The sequence below is a fragment of the Monodelphis domestica genome, chromosome 2 (assembly GCF_027887165.1).
Source record: "Monodelphis domestica isolate mMonDom1 chromosome 2, mMonDom1.pri, whole genome shotgun sequence".
NCBI lineage: Eukaryota > Metazoa > Chordata > Mammalia > Didelphimorphia > Didelphidae > Monodelphis > Monodelphis domestica.
The window spans coordinates 154,549,590-154,571,323 of NC_077228.1; the positions used below are offsets into that span (position 1 = coordinate 154,549,590).

Below are 21,734 nucleotides of genomic sequence, written 5' to 3' on the forward strand. Positions count from 1 at the left end.
GATTCCATTCATTTCACTGCCTGTGTCCTCTCTGAAAGGTGAGGGAGCGGTAAAACAATTGGAGATATGGGACAGCTGAACTTTAGAAGAACAATAATGCTTTGGCACTGAAATTGGCAACCTCTTTCTTTGAAGCAAATAGCTTCAACCTCTCTTGTTCTTTGAAGCAAATAGCTTCAACCTCTCTTGTCTCTGAAAAAACAGAGGCCCTTTGCTGAGAGCTTTCTTTTCTCTTCACCTCCCATCATTGAGATATCTTCCCACCATCTCCTTTACCTCTGTCTCAGAAGAGGAGAAAGTCCATTGCCTTGTTAAGAACACATTCAGGGTCTCTACCTCCTTTACTCATTTTTTGTTCTAAACCTTCTTCAGTCTGTTTTTCAACAACTTCTGTCTTCAAAGATTCCATGATCTCTTAATTGCCAAAGCCTGCCTTTTCTCATTCTTCTTGACCCCTCTTTAGCCCATGGCACTGTTAATCACATTCTTCTCTCAGAAACTCTCTTTTCTCTAGGTTCTTTGGAACATTGCTCTCACCTTGTTCTCCTGCGTGTCTGATTGCTCATTCTTGGTGTCTTTTGCTGGATTTTCATCCAGATCATGTCCACCAACCAGAAATCCCTAGGACTCTGCCCTTGGCCCTTATCCCTTTCTCTTTACTATCTTACTTGGTGAGTTCACTTCCATCAGTTCAAATATAATTTCTATGTCTATGGTTCACCATTCCATTTATCCAGAATTCACTTCTCTCTAGAGTTGCAGTCACACATCACCAACTGCTTGTTGCACTTTTGAGCTGAATGTCTCCTATACCTCTGAAACTCAAAATGTTCAAAACCGAACTTATTATCTTTACCTCTCCCCAAATCTTCCCCCTTCTGAAATTCCCCATTACTGCTGAGGGCACTATCATTCTCCCAGGCTCATAATCTAGAAATTATTCTCAACTCCTTGCCCTCACCACACATATCCACTCTATTGCCAAGTCTTATTATTTCTGCTTTCACAACACCTCTCTTTCATAGTCCCTTATCTCAGATCATGAAGCCATCATCCTGGTACAAAGTCGCCTGAAACCTAGATGATCACAGTTGGTTGTGGTCTCCTTGCTTCTGGTTGGTCTCTTTATTTCAAATTTCCTTCTGCTCTACTCCATCCTTCATTAGATTGGCCAAGGGATCTTCCTAAAGTGCAGATCTAAACCTCCTACTCAATAAACTCTGGTGACTTCCAATTATCTCTAGGATTAAGTATTAAATCCTTTGTTTGGCTTTTTAATTCTTGACACACCCTGGCCCCTTTTGATCTTTCCATATATTATTTCATTCGATCCTTTTAACAACCTTGTGAGGAAGATGCTATTTTTATTTTCATTTTACAGATGGTGGTACGAAGACTGAGAAATGTCAAGTGATTTGCACAGGGTCATACAGCTCTAGTAAATGTCCCAAGCATGATTCAAACTCGTGTTTTCCTGACTCCAAATCTAGCATTCTTTTCAGTATTTCAGGTAGCTTCAATATCTTGGAATATCTTAATGAATCCTGGGGCTATAAATTATCCTAGGCTAGGAAGAGGCAGAATTAAGAGAGATTTTCAGAACTAAACCTAAGGATCTGAAGGATTTCATTGCAGGAATATAGTAACAAAGGATTTATAAATCTGGTGGCACCATAAAGGGATTACTTGGAAATAAGAGAAAGAGCTACAATTTTGACATTCTAGATCCAGCAGGGGGGAAGAGAGAAAGTTCAGAGCTGATATAATTTGGTCCTAGCTGGGGTCCCTGAATACACAGATTACAAGAGAACACATGATACAGATTGTGCTTTATCTGTGATAAACCTAATGGCCAGGCTATAATAAAGTCAGGGTACTTCCACAATGCTGAAGGACTATCAGTGGGTTTGTCATGTGGGAGGGCTTTCAGGGAGAACTTAGAGAAAAAAAATTAATCTACTGCTACTACTAATAGTGATATTGAGCACCTGAGAGAGCTTTGAGAAAGGCTGCAAAAATGTTAGATGTATATTCAAGGTTACTTAACCTCTCTGGGACTCATTTGCAAAAATGAGGAGGGTGGACTAGAATACTTCCAAGCTCCTAGCCCTCTCAATATGAGCCGGTAAGTCCCAGATCATTAAGAAGACTCAATGAAACTCATGGATTCTGCTATAAGCCTTTCCAGCTCCCTTATCAATCAATCAACCAATCTACAAGTATTTGTTTTAGCACCTACTATTATGCCAGATGCTATGACCTAGGTTCTAAGGAGCAATAGATTTCTTAATATATCAGTTTCCATCTTTAGGTTCCATTATCATTTTGGTAGCCCAGATCACACCTCACGAATGTGAGGTTTCCAAAGTTGCCTTCTGTACTCCAAACACTTTGCTACTTTCTAAAAGAAATTAGTTGTGGGATTCTGAAGCAGATATTAACTAGGAGGCCCCAGACTGAGACAAATTTCTGGAGATTCTTTTTATAATGGCATACCACCCTCAGGCCAACAGTCAGCTGGAGAGGATCAACCAAGAACGAATACATTTCCTATATTGCTATGCTATATACCAGTGGAAGGATTGGGTCAGATATTTGCTGATGGCTGAATTCACCAAAAACAATACGATGCAACCAGTGCTCAGGCAATTCATGCTCTAGGTTTAATATAATTCTACCCTGTTTCTCCAGTGGATCCCTATGGCCTCTAAGATTAAAAAAACAAAACTCCTCTGTTTATCATTAAAGTTCTTTACAACCTGGCTCCCATTCATCTTTCTAGACTGATTTCATCTTCCTCTCAATCTTACATTCTACATTCCTTGCAAATAATCTTCCTTGGTGTTCCCCATACACAACATTCCATCTCCTGCTTGTGCCTTTGCACAGGTTGTCTCCTGTGCCTAGAATGTTCTCTCTGTCTCTCTCTCCCTTCCCACCTCTCTCTGTCCCTGTCTCTCCATGTCTCTTTTTCTCTGTCTCTATCTCTCTATCTGTCTCTGTCTATCTGTCTGTGTCTCTGGCTCTTTGTCTCTGTCTGTCTGTCTCTCTCTGTCTCTGTCTCTGTCTGTCTGTCTGTCTGTCTGTCTGTCTGTCTGTCTCTCTCTTTCTCCACACACACAACTAGAATCTCTAGCTTCCTTAAAAGATCTTCTCAAGTGCTACTTTCTATAGGAGGCCTATTCCCAGTTGCTAATGTCCTCCCTTCACAATTACTTCTTTTTAACTTTGCATATATTTTGAACTTATTTGTGAAAATGATGTATATCAGTTTGGCTGCCCACAAACTCTGTCCTGGACTCCCAGAACTGGACCTCTGACAACTTGCTCTTCTGACCTTTTAAAGAAGTTCCAAGGTTGCAACCTCCTCTTGTTGATTCTATCTGCTATATTCCTTCATCTAAGACAAGAAAGAACAGTCATGACAGGAACAGAGACAATTGCAAGACCTTATTTTAATGGCTTTATACTTACCCAAATGGGGAGAGTATCATGGCAATCCTTGCCTCCTCACTGGTATACAGCCAGACCTAAGAGAAAGACAGACAGACAGACAGACAGACAGAAGGAGAGAGAGTAACAGAGAGAGAGAAAGTGAGAGAGAGAGAGAGAGAGAGAGAGAGAGAGAGAGAGAGAGAGAGAGAGAGAGGAAGTCACTTTGTCACTTTGAGTGGTTAGTGTCTTTTCAATTCTTGCCCACATTTGGCACAGCAGTCAGTCAATGGTCCATTTCTTTTTGGTTAGTAGACTTGAAATAAATAGTCCTAGAACTTCTGAGATGTTTTGAGGTGATGAGGCAGATCTAAGACCCCCATTATACAACATAATTTGGGAAGCAGAGTACTAGATGTTGGAAGGAATTGTGAAAAGCTTTATGCAGCTTCACAAAAATAGACCTTGAGCTGCAATCCCTTCATTCTGCATCACTGGACACTTCCAGAAACAAGCTCACTAAATTCACCTGCTTCCATGACTCATAGGTCAGATTCTTTGAGTTTATTTCTATTTTGCGTATGCTGAGATGTGTTTTTGTTGTCTCTGATTAGAATGTGAGTTCCTTGTGAATAGGGAATCTTTGTATTTGGATCCACATCACTGAGCTCAGTGCCTGGTACACAGTAGGCACTTAATAAGAGTTTATCAATGGCTTGGTTAATGGCTTGAGATGGCTCTGGCTGCTGTTGCTCCAGGAAAAGCAGGCTTATGTTGTTCCTGCCATCTATCTTGCATAATTCACAATTGGGTCCTCTGCCACTCCAGAACCAGGGCACAGAGTACATACTATAGAAGAGGGCATCTGAGCAGTGAAATGTTCTGACCACTCAGACAGAGAGCCACATAACTGACCATCTAGGACTGAACTCAATACCCTGTCCCTAAGGAATATTGCCCTCCGGTGAACATCTTGATGAGTATTTCTGAAAAAAAAAATCACCTCAGCCTTTTATTCATATCTGACAGTGCATAATTTGGTGGCAAGCTCTGAGGTGGCATCCTGGGGGAAGGAGAGGGGCTCTGATTTCACCTCTGCTAAGGCTGGTTTCTGGAAGATCTCTCCTTTTGTTGAAGGGACAACCTGGCAAAGTGGAGCTTGGGACAGTCAGAAAGACATTCGCTGCAACTCTGCAAAACTACCTGATCTAATGCCAGGGGCCCTTATTGGGTATGGATCAGTCCTAGGCAGGAGCCTCATCTGAGCTGGCACAGGAGGTGGGTGAAACAGGTGGTAAATTGCATGGCAGGCTAAATGGAGCTGCATTTGCTCCTTTTCTACACAATGGCTGATTTGGGAGCTGTTTTGAAGCGAATTATAGCCTTAAAAGCAGATGATCCAGGTTTGCTATTGGCAGAAAGTTGACCATGGGAGGAGATGACTTTAAGAGTATCGACAAGTTCCCCTCAACAATGATAATAATGGTCATTTATATAATGCTGGCATACATCATCTCACTTGACTCTCATAACAATCCTATGATGAAGACACTACAAGTATAATTATTCCTATTTTAAAGATGAGGAAATTGAATCTCAGAGAGGTCAAATGATTTGTTGTCTAATGCTCCATAGCTACAGTGAACTCTATGCAGTTTTAGACAATAGTGATAATAATAATAGAATAGTAATAATACTATTACATACTATTAATTGCATTTATGCCAAGAAAACCCCAAATAGGGATACAAAGAGTCGGGCACAAATGATAAATGATTAGATGAAAACAAATAAATAGCATTTATATGGTGCTTTAAAGTTTTAAAAGTATTTTACATATATTATCTCATTTGATTCTCCTCGTTTCCTGATCCTTCTTAATGCTAATGCCCTTCTTCTGTTCATTATCTCCAATTGGTTCTGTGCAATTCTTTAAAAATTTTTTTTTATAAAAAACCTTACCTTCTATCTTAGAATCAATACTGTGTATTGGTTCCAAAGCAGAAGAGAGCTAGTTGGGGTTAGGTGCCCAGGATCACACAGCTAGGAAGTGTCTGAGGCCATATTTGAACTCAGCACTTCCTGCCTTCAGGTCATCTAGCTACCCTTCTATAAAACTTTTGACCATATATGGTTGTTTGCCACCTTAGACTGTGAGTTCCTGGAGATCAGGGTCTTTTTTTTTTTTAAATCTTCCATCTTAGAATCAATACTAAGTATTGTTTCCAAGGCAGAAGAACAGCAAGGGTCAGGCAGTTGGGACAAAGTGATTTACCTATGGTTACATAGCTAGGGAATATTTGATGCCAGATTTGAACCTAGCCACTCCATCATCTCTAAGTCTGGCTGTCTATCCATTGAGCCTTAGCTATAACATCAGGGACTCTCTTTTGTGTTTCTTTGCGTCCCCACAACCTAGCACAGGGTTTGGCTCATAATAGGTACTCAATAAATGCTTATTAACTCATTTGCTTGATAAAATAAATCTTGGAGGTAGATCCTATTATTATCCCCATTTTACACTCTGGGGGAATTGAGGCTAATATGTGTTAAGCAATTTTTCCATATACATATAGTTTAGCGAGTTTCAGTGGCAGCATTCACACTTGGATATTCTTGATTACAATCATAGAACCAGAGACTCCAAGACTTGGAAGAGACACTAGAGGTCTTTAAGCCCAATTCCCATGTTTCACAGATGAGGAAATTAAAGCCCAGATAGTTGTTTGCCCAGAGACATGCCTCATAAATATATAAGGCAAACCCAGTTCTTCTTGACTCCAAGTCCAGTGATCCTTCTTTGATTCACTTTACCTCAAGTAACTACCTGCCATCTTTGATATTTCCTTTGGCTATGTTCTGCTCTACATGGTTAACTATGGTTTCCCCATATGTTCTGGACCTCTAAATGTTTTGGGAACTGAGAACTGAAGCCCAGAATTGGGTTTCCTGGTGTCTTTATTCTCACTCCTCTTACCTAAAATCCAAGAGTTCAGGACAGGAATAACAAGAGGATGTACCAGTCATGATATAGTCCACAAAGTAAGGAGGTAAAATATATTTCTTTTTTTGAAGGCAAAGCTATAACTAACAATTCTTGTGATTGGGCAAGTGAAACAAAATATTAAGAAGGGAGAAAGGATGCAATCATGGGAGGAAAGAAATTTCAGGACATATGGGGTGCCACCCCTGTGGAGAACATAGAATATGGGGGAAGACATGGACAGTCTAGGATATTATCTGGGGTAAAACTGCTAAGAGGGGGAAGCATGACACCCAATTTTAACTATTTCCAGTGCTATCTAGGTGATAGTTTTTCATACTAAGCTTATAGTGGCTGTCAAAAAATATTAAAATGCTAATAATGTATTCTGTGACTTAGGTCCAAATCTGCCAGGAACAATTTTTATCTATATTCAAGTCATTTTAAGTTTGGAGACAGAGAGATGTCCAAAATGGCATAGTGCCATATGCCTTCCAATATGACTCTCTTTGATTTCAGGCAAAAATGTATACAAATATTGAACAAGAAAAAGATCATAGTATGTTAAAATATATTTTGGGTTCCCATTTATAATAGTCTCCACTTAGTTCCTAAAGACCTGGACTTTACTTCCCCTTCAGAGTTTCTTCCTATGTTCAATATCTTAACTGTAAATTTCAAAAAAGAAGACTATCCCTATGTCAGTCATGACACCAATCACTCCAAGTGGGTGGAAAGCCAATCATCCCATCCAGACAAGACTTAAGTGTGGGTATCACTCTTCCTCTGTTTTAAAGGAAGGCTCTAGCCTTTGTTTTTCCTATTTCCCCCAAAGAAATAGTTTAGAAATATTTTCAAACTGGATAAAGAGGATTTCTTAATAATACTAGAGAAACTAAAAAGGAGATTAAAAATAACTTGCTACCACACTGCTGGAGTACTAGTAGAGAATCTTGCTTCATATTTTTCAGAAAAAAATGGAGACTTTCCTGTGAGCTCTCTCATTTCCTTTTCCTCATCTCACATCATTCAGATGCCTTCTGCTACTATCTTCTCCTTCACCCCTGAATCACACGATAAAGTGACCTTAACACTTACCAAGGCTAACTTAACTCCTACTTGCTCAAGTGAGCCCATTCTTTCCCATCTCCATCAACAGCCCCCTCTGTCATCCTTTATCATTTATTTTTTTTAATCTCTCCTTGCCTACTGGCTCATTCCCTTCTAACTACAAAGGCATACCTGAGACTCCCCATCCTGAAAAAAAAAACTCACTTGATCCTTCCATTCCCTCTAACCATCATTCTATATCTCTTCTGCCCTTTGTAGCTAAACTCCTTAAAACATCTGCCTCCACTTTTCCCTCTTTCACCGTCTTACAATTTGGCTTCTGATCTTGTTGTCCGAACAAAACTGCTCTCTACAGTTACCAGTGATTTCTTAGTTGCCAAATCCAATGATCTTTTCTCAGTCCCCATTTTCCCTTATCTTTCTGTCTCCACTGTCTCCACTGTTGATCCACCCTCTCCTCTTAATGCTCTTTTCTTTCCAGTTTTTCAGGACATCACTATCTCCTGGTTCTCCATCTACCTCTATTACTGCTTTTTTCAGTCTCTTTTTGCTGGATACTCTTCTGGATTATGCCCCCTAATATTGGGGTCCTTTGGGGAGTTGTCCTGACCTTTCTTTTCTTCTGCCATGGATTTAATTACTTATCTCTATTCTGATGATTCTCAAATCTACCTTTCCTTCCAAATTTGTACTTTCTTTGCTAACCTCCAATCCAGCATCTCCAACTGCCTTTCAGGCATCTTGAATTGGATATCCAGTAGATATCTTAAATTCAGTCTGTCCAAAACAGAATTCTAACTCCCTCCTGCCTTCAGTATTGTAGAGGGCAACACCATCTTACCAGTCCCTCAGGTTTGCAACTTAGGAGTCATCTTTAACTTACCATTCTCTCTTAGTCCTCCATATCCAGTATGGCTAATATGTTACCAAGACCCATTGATTTTACCTTTGTAACATCTCTCAAATATATCCTCTTCTCTTCTCTAACAGTTCTCCCATTCTAGTATAGGGCTCTAACCTCATTCCTGGACTATTTCCACTAGCCCTGCTGGTGGATCTGCCTGTCTCAAGTCCCTCCCAGTTCCAATTCATCCCACATTCAGCCATTGAAGTGATTTTCCTAAAGTGCAGGCCAGTTCATGTCACTTCCCAAATTTAGCAAATTCCAGGAGCTCCCCATCACTTCCAGGATCAAATACAAAATCCTCTGTCTGGAATTCAAGGTCCTTCACAACCCTCCTACCTTTCCAGTCTTCTTTTACCTTTCTCCCCTCACCACATTCTCTTTGATCCAGTGATACTGCCCTCCTGGCTATTCCACAAGCAAGACACTGTCTCACGTTGGAGCATTTTCTCTGGCTCCTGGAATGTTTTCCCTCCTCATTTCTACCAACTGGCTTCCTTTGCTTCCTTGAATTCCCAGCCAAAATACCATCTTCTACAGGAAACCTTCTCCAATTCCTCTTAATTTCAGCACTTTCCCTTTCTCGTATTTTAATTATTTCCCATTTATCCTGTATATAGCTTATTTGTGTGTATTTGTTGGTTTGTTGTACTCTACTTTAGATTCTGAGTTCCTTGAGGAAAGGACTGTCTTTTGCCTCTTTTTTGTATTCTTAGGACTTAATACAGTGTCTGGTACATAGTAGGCACTTAATATATGTTTATTGACTTATTGGTTGTTGTATAAATTTTAGCCAACTAGGCCAAAGTTCCATCACTCCACTCTAGTGGTGGCCCTGGATTGAAGGGATTGTTATCTGCCACTTCTATCAGTAACTGTACCAGCATAAAACTGATAGAGCATTTTTCATAATAATGTGGAAATAACTGAGGGGATTTCTTCACAGTGCTTGTGAGTAGAATTAGAATGTATATATCTGACTCTCTAAGAAACACAATTTTTTAGAGCATGCACAGATTCAATTAAATTAAATTCAGCTCATTTGAATGCATGTCAAAAAAAATATTTTTGAAGAGGGACAGCTAGGTGATTCAGTGGATAGAGTGCCAGGTCTGGAGATCAAAGATCCTGGGTTCAAATGTGCCTTCAGATACTTCCTGGCTGTTTGATCCAAAGTATATTAATTAGAATCTTGAACCCTTGGACTTCATCCCCCAGAAATCCTTCAGTATTTCCCAGAATCCCTCTCCTCTCTCCACCAAGTTTGTGTGGTCACATTTGTATATAGTTCAGTGTAAACCATGCCCTCTCTCTCTCTTCTTTCAAGAGCAGGCTGGGTTTAGGTACTTCATTTACTTTAGTTATTATTAATAAAACTTTTAAAATATAATACTTAGTTACCATATGTTAATTTAAAAACCTACATAGGCAAGTCACTTAATTTCTATTGTCTAGCCCTTTCCACTCTTCTGCCTTGGAACCAATAGATGGAAGGTAAGGTTTTTAAAAATAAAATAAAACAAACCCCAAATATGTATGAAGGAATTTTCTTGGGTGTTTGAGGTTCAGCTGATCTATTCTCTCCCCCTACAAACACACACAGTTCTTAAACTGCTATAGGGTCATCCTTATGGCTCCTCACTCTCCTCTCATTTTTTCCCTCAGACTCTTCTACTGAAAATCGAACCAAACTTAATCTCTTAGAAGCAAGAGCAATGCATTGGACAGAGCCAGTCCTTTCCCTGTAAACATTCCAAGGTCTTCCAGTCCTCTCTTCTACAATGTGTGGGTCACCTGGGTCCTTGGATGTGGCATTGGTAAAATAAGTTTCCTCACTGACTAAGGCAGTTTGTTCTTCTATTTTTAGTTACCACCATGACCACTTAAACTACTTCCACCACCGGTTGTAATAGCCACTTGCATAATGGAGTTGGTAATTGTATTTTGGGGAACAGGAACGGTGGCTGTTTTTCCACCCCTTGTGGAATTCACGTAGGTGGGTAAAAAAGTCATAGCAAGCTTTTGCAAAGTTGGAAAGAAAACATCTGGGAGTGATACTGGGCCATAAGTCTGCCCTTTCTAATTTTGCCTTTGCTGCTCAGGGCCTTAGGAATCCACTCTCCACACTGTTTCCAAAGGCCTCTGTGCTTAATGAAGTTTCTTTGAACTCTCTGCCCTCTTCCTGCTTAATCAGATATTCCATATTTATGCATCTGCTTCAGCTCTGTGCTTCTGCCCTTCTCTGCTTTGCACAGTCAATTGTAGAGATTTCAAAGGATTTTCAGATTTTCTGGGTTCCACCAGGCTCATTCCCCTCTGATTTGGGTCTGTTGTACATTTTTTTCGGTCAGAATCATTGGCCTCTCCCAAGGCTTTTCTGCAACAGGTGTTAATGGGGTGCTATAACCAATGCATTTGTAATAAAGGGCTCATCAAACAGACCATTATTATCAGCTCCATTTTACCATCTCTTTCCGGAGTGCTGGTTGCTATTCATGATTTATAGCTAGAGCCACAATGAGGGTGGGCCATGGGAGATTGGTCTGAGGGCACCAAAACTGAAAGTGATCGCACAGCACTTTCGTTCCTTCTATTGCATAAAAATAACTTGAGTTTATCATGTGGTGAGCTAGAATAATTAGCCAAAATGGGAATTTTCCAGGTTTTTTTTGAAGTGGGGAGGGATTGGACCAGATGGCTTCGAAGGTCTCTTCTAGCTTCAAATCTATAACCCTTCCATCCTATAGCATAATGATTGGTAGGCTTCCTCCAGCTGGGTCTCTACTGGGTCTCCACTTCTTCTTGGACTGATTCGCCCTCCATTGGTTGCCAAAATTCTAATTATGGGCGCACCAAATCATAATTCCTTTCAGCTGCCATCCCTATAGCTTTGGGGAAATGCGATGTGTGACAAGCTCTCCCAGGTGGGCGACTGCTTTAAATGTATAAACTCGCCTCGCTTTGGCTCCCCCACCCCCACCCCAACCCTCCCCCGTGACTAAGGGCATGTAGGCTGCTCTGCGGCCAGTCCATTGAGCACGCTTAGGAAACTCTGATGGTTTTTCCAGCTCAGCATGGGCCATCCCCACATAAATAATGGAACCTGTGTGTGCAAGCCTGCTACCAGACCCAGGAGTTCAGGAGGAATAGAAGCCCTGGGAATGATGTTAGGCAGTAGGAGCTATTGAAACATGTCAGAAAATAGCTCAGTCAACACAAGGCAACCAGTGTTAAAGCTATAAAATTTAAGGCTCGGCCATGTGCCATAAGCATTTCATTCAAGCAAAGTGGGTTGAAAAAGAACTGCTCTCCCATGTGCCCTCCTGGGGTGTCCTTGGCTGTGGTCAGAAGCGGCCAGCCTACCAGGACAGCCCATCTCTAACACTGCGGCCATTCTTATGGGGGCAGTGACCAGCCTTCTTTGCTATGGGCATTTTCCAAAGTCAAGTTTAATGTTTTTTCTTACAAATTTACAAATTAATAGCTATACCTTCTGAATACAGATCTTTCCATCATGTAAAATGCACAGGGGTGCATTTTCCATTGTCCAGAGCTGTGTTGGATAAAGCTATTCAAAACCAATTCCATTATTGAATAATAGAGGTAGATCTCTGATCCCCCAGTAAATAGAGCCCTGGGCTTGGAGTCAGGAAGATCCATGTTCAAATCTGTCTTCAGATACTTACTAGCTCTGTGACTCTGGATAAGTCGCTTAACCCTGATTGCCTCAGTTTCCTCGTTTGCAAAATTAGCTGGCGAAGAATATAGCAAATGACTCTAGTGTCTTTTCAAAGAAAACCCCAAACAGGGTCACAAAGAATGGGACACATTGAATAATCACAGCACATTATTGTGCTTTAAAATTTGCAAAGTACATAAGCTCATTTGTGTCTCCCAGTAACCTTTGCACTATTATACCTGTTTTATAGATGAACAAATGATATCTCAGAGAGGTTGTAATTTATCTGTGATCATACAAAAAGTGGCTGGATTCAAACCCAGGTCTTACTGGTATCAAGTCTAGCACTCTACCAGCCACTCTGTGTGCTGTCTTACTATGCCATGGTTGTGCAGGGGCTGAAAAGTGCCCTCCTGTGCCATGAGCCTCACGTGACACAGTATAGAGAGGAGAGCCTGGAATTTGGAGGAGCTCCTTGTACCCCAGACCTAACGGGCAAATCAATCCTGCTCCAGTGTCTGACACCTTTGCTTCATACAGCCTTGTTGTCCGTATCTGTAGAAACTTTCTGAGTTTCTGAGCCACAATGAGAAGTTCCAAAAGACAGATTGTGTAGGATTGGGGGTGAGGAGTGTCATAGACTTCAATCTACCCCTGGCTCTCTAATCAGAGGACTTCAGTTCAAATCCCACCTCTGATGACCCTCACCATGAATATGTCTTAGAGCAAATCACTGTCTCGCCTGTAAAATGTTAGTGTAGTAGTAGTAGTAGTAGTAGTAGTAGTAGTAGTAGTAGTAGTAGTAGTAGTAGTATAGTAGTGACAGTGGTAGTAGTAGTAGGATAGTAGTAATAGTGTAGGATAGTAGTAGTAGTATAGTAGTGACAGTGGTAGTAGTAGTGAAATAGTAGTGGTAGTAGTAGTATAGTAATGGTAGTAGTAGCATAGTAGCATTAGTGGTGGTGGTAGTAGTAGTAGTGGTAGTAGTGGTAGTGGTAGTAGTATAGTGGTAGTAATAGCATAGTAGTAGTAGTGGTAGTTGTAGTAGTAGTAGTATAGTAGTAGTAATGGCTGTAGAAGTAGTATAGTAGTAGTAGCAGCAGCAGTAGCTAATATTTATATAATAATGTAAGATTTATAAAATTCTTTACATATATTATCTAACTGATTTTTTAACATCCTTACCTTCTGTCTTACAATCTATACTAACTAATGGTTTCCAAGGCAGAAGAGCAGTGAAGGCTAGTAATGGGGATTAAGTGACTTGCCCAGGGTCACACTCTTAGGAAGTATCTGAGACCTGATTTGCAGCCAGGATCTCCCATCTCCAGGCTTGGCCCTCTATCCACTGAACAACCTAGCTGCTCCCATAGTATAATAAAACCCCAGGAGTACGAGTTCTATTTATTACTTCCATTTTATAGATGAGGAAATAGAGATAAGAGATGATTTACTAGCTATGTCACCTTTGCACAGGGTCACAGCTAGCAGGCACGATTTGAACTCAGGCTTTCCTGACCCCAAGCCTACCATTTCCTGTAGCTGTCTATAAAATGAGGGGCTCAGACTAAATGATCTCTGCCCTATCTTCCAGCTCTAGATTTTATGATTTTCCCATGTGCCTCACCAGGCTCCTTCACCAGTGGCAGATATAGCTTTGGTTAGCCCCAAAGTCTACAGAGGCACAGCCTCACTCCCAGGCTCCCAAGCTTTCACAAGGTACCTCTAAATATGTGAACATATTTCTAAACTGTCTAGGAGACTTTCAAACAGGAGCTACCCTATTTACAAAATCTACTAGGCTTATTATGAAAAGAGATGTTTCTTGACCCAGAAAACATCATGAAAAGCTACTTGTTTCCTTGGCAAGAGGACCATTCTGAAGCCTTCCCACACTTGGCTCTCCTGCTTCCTCAGTGCTTTGCCTTTATATGGAATCACCTTTAATTTTCAAAGTAAACCTGTATTTCTAATATCAAATTTACTTGGAAATGTCAGCTTCTTTTGAGGGATTGCAAAAAATAAATCGTTTTTAAGCAACCAAACAACACTTCTGGGGTTTCTAATGACACTTGTGAAATTTGAGGAACTTGAGGGCTGGGGTTCTCTCACTCCTACTTCCCTGAGGCCATAAAGAGCTTCAAGTTGACTATTGTTTTCTTCTGTTTAAGATTATTTTGACCACAGAAACCCAGTTGTTTTGGAACTAGTGGCCTGCTGGTCCCTATAACCAGGTGTTCTAAATCAGAAATTCAGGATTTCTCTTTTCCTGACCTTTATTCCATTGTCTTGTGACTTGGTTGATCCATCTGTAATACCAAGATGTGGAATTAGTTTCTTACTGTGTCCCATTCTTACTATGCCCCCCATCTTTCCCTCCCTACTCCTTATCATACTTCTGGCTCCTATGAATATTTATTCCTAGTATATAATCTATAACCTCGCCTTATTGCACCTCTACAGTCCAAACCCATAAACATCTCTTCTCACCCAATGCAATTCTTATCCATATATATCTTTCCCCAAATTATCTTTAAAGGATTCACCCAATAGACCAGAAGACTTCTTCTAGGACATATGTATACATACACACATGTGTATATATACACATATGCACACAGGTATATGGCTGTTTACACATATGTAATTATTCTGGATCTCTACACACATTCATATATACATTATATTTATACATACACACATATACAACATACATGTATATAATAAATAACCAAGGCTTATATGCAAAGGCCATTATCTCTTGTTGATGGATCCTTTCAATAATTCTGTGAGACAAATGATCTCAATAATACCACTTTAGGGATAGGGGCCAGACCCATCATTTCAATGCTATAACTGGGGTGTGTTGGAGCCAGGTAAATTTGAGACAGATTCTTAACTTTTCAGTGTGCTCATTTACACCTTGGACTTCAGCAAATGCTACAAATCAGAACCTGATTATTGTTTGCCTAGATTTAAGAAAGTAATGGAGAAAATATTCATAATGAGGATCAAATTTTAAAAGTGTGTCTGTGGGGTTCCTTTTTTTAGAGTTGATTAACATTTACCAGCAGATCATTGGGTATATGGAATTCTCAGGTGAAGAAATTCCCTTTACCAATACAGGTCAGCAACTTCTCTGGAACTTAAGTCTTAGAGAGTTGTCTAGAAACCTGAATGGTTACATGACCAGTCCAGAATCGCACAGATAGTATGGATCCTCTGCACAACTTTAACCTAGGTCCTCCTGGCTTTAAGACTGGCTTGATAATCATTTTACAAAAGAATTGAGGTTAAGAGAAGTGTCAGAAGTGGGATTCAAACCCAAATCTCTTCAGACTCTACAATCAGCAGTGTGTCCACTTCACCATCCTAGCTCTCCATCTATTGGTGTTCATTCTCACTGTGATCAGTCATTGCTGATATCTTTTATGTCACTTCCGGTGCACAAGTGCATATACAACAAGAAAAATGATACAGCTTACATCCAGCATCCTTTCCATCATCCTTTGATTTATTTGCATCATTTTCTTCTGAGATCATGGTGCCAGATTCACATGCACCTTTGTGGCAATCTACCTATAGAGAATAGCCATCTTTTTTTAAATGCTAGAATTTTTTTCAATAAGTTTCTTGTCCAAGAAGTTCTATGGGTTATACAATAAGCCAGTGCTTGTGAAATTGAATGGGCTTGAGGATATCTCCTGCCACCTCCAAGCATGCTACCACATATTCCTGCCTCCATCAATACATCAATAAGCTTTTATTAAATGCTTAGTATGTACCAGGCACTGCGTTAACCAGTCAGGGTACAAAGCCAAAAATCTAAGCCACCCCTTCCCTCAAAGAGTTTACAATCTCACAGAGAAGCAATATGTAAACAAGACCCATAAAAGGGCCAGTTTTTCACATAACTCCATCACTTTAAGAATGTCAACAACAACAAAAAGTAGTAGAATGACTTCAAGACTTGGCTGGTCCTCCGGCCTCCAACACTTTACCCTCCAGGGTTATTTAAGGTTGACATTCTGGAATGGCTCCGCTAGAAATTGAGGAAGCTGCTGTTTTCCATTTGGCTCCAGGATTTGCTCCTGGGGTTAATAGTACAAGCCTCTGTCGGCTAGCCTCCTAATCTCAAGAGGTACCGAATACAATAGAGCCAGGGAAGTATTTGCATTCCTTCCTGGGAGTCCTTCTATTACCAAACAAGGTTAGGATTTATTCCCTTCTCTCACAACAACATCTGGCTCATTTCACGGAAGCCCTTGTTTTGTTTGGGTCTTTCTTATAAAGTCAGGATGGTTTCATTTTAATTCTTCCTCTGGGGGTGGGGGTGGAAAGGGGAGGAGAGGAGGGAGTACGGTTGGTGAGACGTCCAGCCGAGAGTTGAAAGTACTCCTCACTCACCTCTAATGACTTAAGTGAAAAGTGAAAGTGCCTGCTCCAGCTGGGGGTTTTGTTCCTAGCCACAAGGTTCATTTGGACACCCAGCGGCGGTGGCAGCAGCGGAGTGGGGAGCTTTCAGTGCATCCTCTGCCTTGCCTGTATCGCGCAGTTTTTAGAAAAACACTTGCTGTTATGTGCCCGCATGTGCGAGTGTGTGTGTGTGTGTGTGTGTGTGTGTGTGTGTGTGTGTGTGTGTGAGTGTGTGTTTGCAATAAATCTGCTAGCTCTGTCGTTTAGAAATTCCACTTGTTGATATGAAAGTAAGGCTAAGGCAAGGCAGGAAAACAAAGAATGCTCGCAGAAGGCCAACCAGATTATTTCTAAAGCCTGTCGCTTCAGGGCTGCAGATGTGCTGAGACCACAATTAGTATGGGATGTGGCGTGCTAGTGGGGAGCGGTGGGAGAATGCCTTCAGAACTTATTTGAAAACTTCTCGTTGCCTCGGGGTTTAAAATATAACACATGCCCACACTTCCTGTTCTTCAGAGGGTATGCACAGAATGTGAGTGACTCACCAGCGGTGGTTTTTAAAATGTGTCTGTCATAAGGAGGTAGCATCAAAAGCTCGTCCTGTTTCAGATGTTATTTTTTCCACTCTCAGCTATGCAGTGCTATAAAAGCCGAATCCTTCAAACCCAGTGTTTGTTTTGAGTGCAGAAAGTGAAGGACAAATTAATTGTGCAGCAGCAGCAAGTAAAAACAGAATGCTTGGGGGGAGGGGGGGAGACTTTAAAAAAACATGTAAACAGTGAGATTGAGTTTCAAAGCCCTTAGTTTTTTGGTGGTTTTGTGTGTGTGTGTGTGTGTGTGTGTGTGTGTGTGTGTGTGTGTGTGTGTGTGTGTGTTTAAGTTTAATTATATTTCAACTAAAGTTGAACTGTCAAAACAGGGAAGGGAGGACTGCCTGCTTTGAAAATGCATTAGCCCTCTTATGTAAAAGCCAATAATTGATATCCAAGATGAAAATACAGCTCTGGAGAGAAAGAGATAGAGGGAGAGAGGGGAATAAAAGAGAGAAAGGGAGAGAGATTGCTTCTTCTTGTTGCCAAAATGGCACTTCCCTGTGTAATGCCTCAGATCTTCCCTTGTGAAGAAGGAAATTGGAGAGAACAAAGAGAAAGCATAAAATGGCTTGGTGAATGGAAGGGTTTTAAGATAATCAGGCTGGGTTTTAGAAACATGTCAGTACTGAGCATTGTTAATTACAATTTATATGAATAGGTGAAATCCTCCCATCTAAACAAGACTAACATAAATAAGCAGTCAAGGAGATTTGATGATGAATCTTGAGGGGTGTGTGTGTGTGTGTGTGTGTGTGTGTGTGTGTGTGTGTGTGTGTGTGTGTGTGTGTGTGTGATTAGTTTTGGCATCTTCAGAGAGAATAGAAATTTGAGCTGCTTGATTGTGGCTATCACAAACAAAACGGATGATAAATAGACAGACAGACAGACAGACAAATACATAGATGGGTGTAGCTAGATGGCTAAGTGGATAGAAGGCTAGACCTGGAGATGGAAGGTCCTGGGTTCAAGCTTGACTTCAAATACTCCCTACCTATATAAACCTGGGCAAGTCACTTAATCCCCATTGCCTACCTCTTAGTTCTGCCTTAGTAAGTTTTTTTTTTTTTTTTAAGAAAAGAAAGATAAGTACATAGATGACTAGAAAGGTAGATTGAGAGTTAGGTGGATAAATAGAAAGATAGAAATTAAGATAGAGAGATGAATATATAGGTCAATGATAGATGAATAGAAAGGTAGATGATAAATAAACAGAAAATTAGATAGATAAATAGAAAGTTAACTGTATAAATGAATAAAAATGTAGATAGATGAATAGAAAGGTATGTGAAAAGTAAATGGATTAAGAAGAAAGAAAGAAGGAAGGGAAAGAAAGAAAAAGGAAAAAAAGATAGGTAAAACATTTATGAAGTACTTACTTCAGGCACAGTGCAAGTTCAAGAAATATAAGAAAACTGTGCCTGCCCTCAAGAAGCTAACATGGAGAAAAACAACATATAAAGGGATTTTGGAAGGAGAGAAAAAGATATATGGCTAGAGGGACTTGGCAAAGAGATCGATAGCTAGGATCTATCAAAAAGGCCTAGACTCCTGCATGACACATAGAAAGTTTGCCTATCAGAGTTGGGATTTATGGAGGGAGCCCAAATTCTGGGAGGGCTAGAGATATTTGGAAAGTTGGGGGTGGTGAGGACACAAATTTTTTATCCCTCTGGCCTTTAGCAGGAATCTCTTTGTACCCTGGACTCAACCCACACCTTGGTATTATCTTCGCTGCTATCTTAGGCAAATCATTCACATCACTGTGCCTCAATTTCCCCATCCAGATGACTTCTAAGGCTCCTTTCAACTCTAAATATATAATCCTGTGAACTCCTCTGGGACCATTCTCAAGCATTTGACCCTTTCCTCAAATAAAGGAACCTTCTGTGCTAGAGGACTTTGTAAGTTGAGTCATTTTCTGCCTTAAAAATAGTTCCATCTGTAAAAATATACTCAAACTCTGGACTTCAATCCCCACAAGCCCTTGTTCCACTTCCCCAGAATGCTTTGAATTCTCACGTGGGCCGAGATCAAGAAGGTATTTAACCTGATTGCAAGAGCTTTGGGGGCTCTCTTGGACTTTTGGGGCAGACATGGCTCTTTCCATAATGCAGGTTATCTTGTCTAGGCCTTTGGCCTAGGAACGTGTTTTTTCTTATTCTGTATTTTCTTTAATCCTTAACTTTTAATAAACCTCTAAAAATATAATACTCCTTGCAGAGAGAAACTAATTTCTACCTGCCTCAGTCTCCCCTAAATTTTAATCTTTACACATCTCAATAAGGGCTCCAAGCTCTGGTTTTGTGGCATCCCATGGGGGCTCTCATGATCTCACAAGAGTCATAAAATTCATCAAGCATTTTCAAATAAAATTAACTATATATACATATACACACATCTCTATAAAAATGCCATGGGAATATGTATGACTGTCCTATCTTTGACATATACTACTGTAGTTGTTTTCATTCTTTCAGATTCCTCAGAGTAATCCTATTGGTTATATTACTGATAGCTAATTGTTTTAGAACCTTCCTATTTTTTTCTGGTTTCTTCATTTTTATTATAGAAAAAATACTTCCATATTGGTCATTGTTGCAAGAGAATAGTCATATAAAACCAAAACTCCAAAATAAAACCATAAATAAACTGTGAAAGATAGTATGCTTTGATCTGCTTTCTGACTCCGGGTTCTTTCTCTGGAAGTGGATAGCATTCTTTGTCAGAAATCCTTCAGAATTGTCCTAGATCATTGTATTGATGAGAGTAGCTAAGTCTTTCACAGTGGATCATCCCACAATATTGCTGTTACTCTGAACAATGTTCTCTCAGTTCTGCTTATTTCACTCTTCATAGGTTTAGGTTTTTCCAGATGTTTCTGAAATCATCCTGCTTGTAATTTCTTATAACACAATAGTATTCCATCACTAACATATACCATAATTTGTTCAGCCATTCCCCTATTGATAGACATCCCTCCAGTTTCCAATTCTTTGCCACCACAAAAAGGGCTGCCCTCTAGAATGGTTGGATCAGTTCAAAACTGCACCAGCAATGTATTAGTGCCTCAATTTTGCCACAACCCCTCCAACATTTATCATCTTCTTTTACTGTCATATTGGCCAACCTGATAGGTGTGAGATGGTACCTCAGAGTTGTGTTAATTTGCACTGCTATATTTAAGAGGGCTTTAGAGCATTTTTTCATAAGATTATTGGTAGCTTTGATTTATTCACCTGAAGACTGCTTGTTCGTATCCTTTGACCATTTGTCGATTGGGGAATGACTTGTAATCTTAAGAATTTGACTTCATTCTCTACAAATTTGAGAGATTAGACCTTTATCAGAGAAATTTATCATAAAATTTTCCCCAGTTTAATCTTGGTTACATTGGTTTTGCATGTACAAAACCTTTTGAACTTAATATAATCAGTATATGTTGATGATGTAATACTATTGTGCTCAAAGGAATAATAAAGTGGAGGAATTCCATGGGGACTGGAACAACCTCCAGGAAGTGATGCAGAGCGAAAGGAGCAGAACCAGGAGAACATTGTACACAGAGACTGATACATTGTGGTACAATCAAATGTAATAGACTTCTCCATTAGTGTCAATGCAATGTCCCTGAACAATTTGCAGGGATCTATGAGATAAAACACTAACCACAAGCAGAGGACAAACTGTGGGAGTAAAAACACCGAGGAAAGGCAACTGCTTGACTACAGGGGCCAAGGGGATATGATTGGAGATATAGACCCTAAATGAATATCCTAGTGCAAATACCAACAGCATGGAAATGGGTTCGGATCAAGGAAACATGTGATACCCAGTGGAATAGTGCGTCAGCTATGGAAGGGGTGGTGGGAGGGGAGGGAGGAAAAGAAAATGATTTTTGTATCCAATGAATAATCTTTGAAATTGACCAAATAAAAATAATGTCTAAAAATAAAATTAAATTAAAATTTAAAAAATAAATTTAATATAATCAAAAATTACTTATCTTACATTTTATAATGTTCCCTTTCTCTTGTTTGGTCCTAAATTCTTCCCTTTTCCATGGATCAGCTATAATTTACTTGTGGCATCACTATATCTAAACCATTTACCCATTTGACCCTATCTTGGTATAAGGTCTGAGATATTGGTCTATATCTAATTAGAACTCTCTCTTTTACCACTTTAGTAAAATAGTTTCTCTTGCTTTCCCTTTCCCTTTCCCTCTCTCCCTCTTTCCCTCCTCTTTCTCCTTCCTTCCTTCCTTCCTTCCTTCCTTCCTTCCTTCCTTCCTTCCTTCCTTCCTTCCTTCCTTCCTTCCTTCCTTCCTTCCTTCCTTCCTTTCTCTTTCCATCTCTTTTCTCTCTCCTCAACTCAAGCTTACCCCTCAGCTTATATTATTCTCATTTTTAGAGACTATCTATGTATCTGTCAATCTATTGATCTATCTTATCTGTCTATCTATCTGCCTGTCTGTCTATCTTTGGTTTCTGTCCTAGGACTTATTTTATTCTTACTGTCTCTTGACAAAATTTTTCCAAATAATCAAGACAGTGAACAAGTGCCACAAGTTTGGTAAAATGCTGAGACTGATATATATATATATATATAAGTGCTACCTCTGGGACAGCACTAAGACCTGTTGAAATGGATGGGGGG

General features: G+C 40.0%; 1 long non-coding RNA gene across 4 annotated transcripts in view; it reads left to right on the forward strand.

Moving 5' to 3' along the window:
• The window catches only part of LOC103099342 (uncharacterized), a 29,298-nt gene extending 19,069 nt beyond the window's left edge, over positions 1–10,229 (forward strand). For 2 of the 4 annotated variants that reach the window (XR_008916256.1, XR_008916255.1), the window contains one exon: positions 10,056–10,229. This is a non-coding gene — a long non-coding RNA (uncharacterized LOC103099342). Of the gene's footprint in view, positions 1–1,381; positions 1,439–4,569; positions 4,711–10,055 lie in introns of all 4 variants that reach the window. The other 2 variants (XR_008916258.1, XR_008916257.1) reach the window with 2 other exon arrangements.
• The last annotated feature ends 11,505 nt before the right edge of the window (positions 10,230–21,734 follow it).